Here is a 6006-nt window from a genome sequence, read left to right as displayed (position 1 = left end):
GATAAAACGTTAATAATTACGTTAATATTCAATCATATATACATTAAGGTAGGTCTGACCCAAACATTAGTAGCCCACAAAAAATTGATGATCACTTCATGTTTAATTTCGTGATGTCATTTGTGGTACGATATATTATATATAGAAATAATGCAATATATTTAAATACATTGTACTTCATAAATTAATGTCTATTTTTCTTCAATTTTATGAGAATTCTTATTTAAATCCCTCTTCTTTTTCGTGGTCTTAAAATATATAGGAATGTTCACGCTCACTTTAAATGTTCATTTTTAATATGATGGGTTAAAAATGGGACAATGTCGACAGCCTTGTTATCTGTAGATATGTTTCTTGGGGAGCAGTATGTTTTCGGTGCTCGTCTTATCTCTGACGTAGATTTAACCGTGTTGTGGTATGGGCTTGTGACAGACGAGGAAAACGTGGTCGATATTTCACAACTTCATTCAGATAATACAAATTACTGTTTAAGTTTATGGGTCATTTAGTGCTGGCTGCTCGGACACCATCTCCGACGTGGAACCATCTCCACTTGTTCTGGAGATTCAACGATCAGTATGTAATCTACGTCTAGTCCATGAAGATATTTTACAGAACACGTTTAAATTATTTTGATAAAATATGACAAGAAGGTGCCAGACACTCCCTATATTTTCAGAATCTAGACATCTGGCTATATTGGGGTTGTTTATTTTAGGGTATATGTGACAGACTACTAGAGACAGGTTTGAATACATTATACTTGGCTTTAAGCAAAACTTAATTTAAACATGTCAACGAAAAAAGAGGGTTGGGGGAACAAGCATGTCAGCCCTGCAGAGAAGCGTTCAGGGCCCGGTTCCACGAATCGGTTTTAACGCAATAGTGGTCCTAACTCCCATACTGTTACAGGCTTACGGTCGTCGTAGTGCTAACATCGCTTCTAGAAACGGTTTCTTGATGTTATGAGATCATGTATTGAAGAGGAAATGAATCTTCCTATCGGTATCACGATAATGATGCCCACGATGTGTGATACGATCTCTTAGCTTGTCATGCTTTATAGCTGTCTGAAATTAACTGCATCACAGCAACCTTTTGACAGTGTATCTATCACGCCTTAAAGTCTATCACTGTACTTTTCTAACGTGATTTCTCTTTGTGCTAATACCTGGTGTCATCACTTAGTTAATCATGCGTCCGCCGTCCCGGCAGTGGACCAATCACGCCTTTAAGTCTATCACTATACTTTTCTAACATGATTTCTTTTGTTAACACCTGGCCCCGATTTCTCGAAACAAACTTAAGTCTGATTTTTGACTTAAGTTTGAGTTTTTACTCAAATTTGAGAAAAGGCAGGAAAATGCATTTCCCAGAATAAACTGAAATCGCTATTAAACTCAAACATAGTAGGCAATTTGAGTTTAGTGGATAGAATACTTAAGTTGTTTGGGCTTTTTTATTTTAAAAATGCAGTTGAGTTAAAAAATTCAGTTGTTTCAAATTGTCAAATTTGAGTAAAAACTTAAGTTTGTTTCGAGAAATCAGGGCCAGGTGTCATCACTGTTGGGTCGTGACCATGATCACATATAGATCTAGTCGGAATCGTACACTGGACACTGCTTTATGTTCAGATTTCTTATGGTTGTGGAAGTCGTCTTGTAGCTTTAATTTAGGTGCAAATGTCATCGTAGCATACAATGTGTGAACATACAGGAAACAGCACGTCCGTGATGAGTATAACGTTTCACCAGTCTAGTGTTTGAACGAGATTTGTTTATGCCACAACAGGATGTTATTCCAGCTATTATAACGACTGTTATTAACATTGCAATACAATAGTCCAATCTACGCAGCATTACATTTCTTTCCATTGACTCATTTCTTGTGGAATAGAGAGTGGGAATGGTTTCATGACACTTTTACCAATCTTCCAGCAATATATGCGCGGGGAAGGGGGCGTTGGGTAGCCTAGTGGTTAAAGCGTTCGCTCGTCACGCCGAACACCCGGGTTCGATTTTCAACATGGGTAAAATGTGTGCAGCCCCTTTTGGTGTGCCCCGCCGTGATATTGCTGGAACATGACTAAAAGCGGCGTAGAAGCATACTCACTCAGCGCGGGGGAGACCAGAAGTGGGCTACGTATATTGTACCCGTGTCAGAAATCGAACGCGGGCCTTAGGCGTGAGGAATAAACACCATATACTGGTCCTCCTCCACAGAGAGAATGTTTGTTATTTCTTTGAAAACACATTCAGCCATAGTTGCGTTGTCATCAACCATTACAAACAAAATGAATTACTTGACTTAAGCATGAGACGTGTTTGCATTCGGATTAACTGTTAATAAGCTGTTTCTTCCGTGTTTATTAGTGTGAAGAAGACATGTCCATACTTTGATGCTATTTCCGTGTTTATTAGAGTGAAAGAGGCACATGTCCATACTATGGTGCTATTTCCGTGTTGGAGTCTACTGGGAGGGACCGTATTAAAAACAACTTGACACATATTTATTGATGTGTAGGGGAAGTGCTTGGTCACTTTCTTGTTGAATATTGCATGTGCAGAAAATTCCCTCCTATTCATGTCTGAGACAAAGCACACCATCACAATAGTGGGGTCGACATACAATGCTGTTGCCAACGCCCTCCGATGCCACCGTATCACGGTTATAAGACTTATTCAGGGTTTCAGACAGACTGGGGTCACCGTAGACAGACCAAGAATTAAGTGGACGTCCACGCATCACGCCAGCTGAAGATAGGTACCTCCGTCACACGTTTCTTTTGGCGTTTAATGTACATATAGAGGTTAAGCCTTAGTCGCTATAAAATACAATATATCTTTGTGGATCGGGTGGTCAGGCTATATAACCGTACCACACAATAAACCACAGGACCATTTCAATCAATTAATCAAAACTGTATTTCCGTACAAAGGCCATCGCGCCCATATACATACAGTTTCAAACATACAATTGGCATATATGTATACACCATTTAAAGGCCTGTTACTTTGTTTAACGCCGAAATCGGCAGTTTCCAGCTACAATCCAGTGATCAACATCATGTGTATCGATCTACGCAATGGTTGGGTTGGTTGGTTGTTTAACGCCACACTCAGCAATATTCCAGCTATATGGCGGTGGTCTGTAAATAATCCAGTCTTGACCAGACAATTCAGCGATCGGCATCTTGAGCATCGATCTACACAATTGGGATACGATGACACATGTCAACCACGTCAGCGAGCCTGACCACCCTGTCCTGTTAGTCGCCTCTTACGACAAGTATGGGTTGCTGGAGACAAATTCTAACCCGGATCTTCACGGGTCCTACGCAACTGGGATACGAAGACATGTGTCAACCACGTCAGCGAGCCTGACCACCCTATCCTGTTAGTCGCCTCTTATGACAAGTATGGGTTGCTGAATACCAATTCTAACCAGGATCTCACGGATTTATAGTTTTGTTTGTGACATCCAGTTATTAATGCTAATCTTCTTGTGAGTTTTGCAATTGTCCATGCCATTAATTGGCCACTTCCTGATTCGTTGCCAATATTTTAACAACACAAAACTATAAGTTGGATCAGAGATGGGGTAGGGGCGGTGGGGTAGCCTAGTATTTAAAGCGTCCGCTCGTCAGGCTTATTGCCGGTATCAATTCCCCACATGGGTACAATATGTGAAGCCCATTTTGGGTGTAACCCGACGTGATATTGTTGGAAAATTGCAAAAGCGGCGTAATCCCATACTCGCTCATCTTGAGAAAGTTGTACACACGGTTTGGCAATTCTGTTCATTGTATTTAACCTCTTTAAAACGCACGGTGTCATCATTGGTTTGAGCCAGGATCATGACTTGATTGACACACGTCATCGTATCCCAGTTGTGTAGATCGATGCTTGTGCTGTTGATCACTGGATTGTCTGGTCCAGACTCGATTATTTACAGATCGCCGTCCATATAGCTGGAGTGTTGCTGAGTGCGACTTAAACAAGCAGCCAACCAACCATTGGTTTGAGCAAGTTAGTTTCAACTGCGATGTACAATGGCGAGAACAGGAGGCTTAAGGCCAAGCCACACTTACTCAGGTCAGCAGCGTTATAAGTGTGTGTGTGTGCGTGCGCGCCAAAGTTGGTAATTATACATATAAATTGTTAAATAATTGCAAATGTTATATACGTGTATTCTGAACATCATTGCACAGCTAAGGTTTCAACGGCCCTTGCGGACAACTATGAGTAGTTCAGGCGAGAGTCATTAAGTACTAAGGTTACCCCTGACGTGCCGAAATACATTGTAACAACCTAAATAATGTGTGGCTTGTTAGATAATGGGAGATAAAGCGACACTGAACTTAACGTCATAAATAAACGTGAAACGAAAATACCCAACCGGTCACAGAGTACAACTGGGTAGAAGTGCGACATATTGTATTAAACAGATGGACACCTGGTCGACCCGGTCCATCAGATGGTCCACTGACCAAATCTGATCTACTATTGAGTGAGTTTGGGATGAAGGACGAATTGCCGTGTTTCCATTTTATCACGTCAGATGGCAGAACAGTCAAATGAGGGGATCGAAGACGTATACAAGTTGGCAACAGAAAGCAGGGGTATGGTGCGGACACATCAAGAATCATTGCAAGGGCAAATATGGCACTCGAACGTAACAAAATCAGATCCTGTGGCCGGTAAGAGACTCAACTCCGAACTTCAAGCGATCGATATGTCGTACCATATGCTGGCTTCCTCCGATGCCTTAGCTGCTATACAACTGTCAAAATGCGTGTTGCATCTGTTTTGAAAGATCGCACAAACTAACTGTGTTTACAATAAAACCTTTCAGAGGTGACTACATTAGGTAATGGACTGTCCACTTTGAAGCTACATACGCTCAAGTGTATTAGGTAGGTTTCTAGAGCTTGTCGAGTACATTTACAGAAAGCCCTTTTCATATATATCTTTGTCACGTCACATGGGTTACAGCTGCAGTTGTAGAGATGTACACCTTCACGCAAAGTGATGCACGTCTTGGACATATACAATTTTCGTGAAACGGGCATGTTGATGACCAGCCTAGAAGCAGTCGGGGAGAATGTCACTCGAACCGATTCTGGGTTTCTCGTGTGTCCGAGGGTCGCAGCTAGGCATAGCTAATTGCGGTGCACTGAAATTCTAGTGGAACTCTATGGAGGGGTTAAGTTAATGTCGGCAATATTTCATCAAAACATAAGCAGTGTGGGTCTTGTTTAAAGGCTCGGTGAGCTCGGAATGATTGATTGGTTCTGCTAAGATCCAGGGCCCTGTTTCCCAAAGCTACCGTAGCACTACGACTGTCGTAAGTCTATGTTACAGTATAGGAGTTACGCCAGTCGTAACGCTACGATATCTTGATGAAACGGGGTACATGCGAGGTGAAATTGGGTTTAATGTCGTACTTAAGAATACATGTATTTCGCTCATATGACGACGTGCAGGCGTGTGTATGTGACTGCTTGTAATAGCTCACTGAAATACCATGCCACAGTTAAGCATAAATACCCCACTAAGACACATTATACAGACTGCAAGCCTGGAGGACGCTCTAACCACTCACCATGGAGGTGGTCCGCTTAGATCCAAGTGAGAAATCGAGTTTTGTTCAACGCACCTACGAACAGTATTTCAGCATGGTGAGTGTTGGCATAAGGTAGCGCCCATAGGATGCATGTAAGATTTTCCACTTTGGTGAAATACTGAACACTACTACGGCTGACAAATCCAAGAGTCAGAATGCAAATTTGTGTTTGTAGCCCGAAACCAGAGGATGCTTGTGATTCTTTCAGATGGGTTAAATGACCTTTCAAATATCATTGCTATTCTCTGCATCTCATCTTCAGTAACTCCTACAGATAAAGGACCTATATGTCAACTCCTTAACAGAAACCTATGAGCACAAACATGGTTTCTGATGAGGTTCCATAGCCCAACCTGCATATCCTGGCTGGAACAAGACACA

Source organism: Haliotis rubra, unplaced genomic scaffold (assembly GCF_003918875.1).
Source record: "Haliotis rubra isolate DU_JTF1 unplaced genomic scaffold, ASM391887v1 Scf898, whole genome shotgun sequence".
In the NCBI taxonomy this organism is placed as follows: Eukaryota; Metazoa; Mollusca; class Gastropoda; order Lepetellida; family Haliotidae; genus Haliotis; species Haliotis rubra.
Note: the sequence above shows the minus strand (reverse complement) of the source record.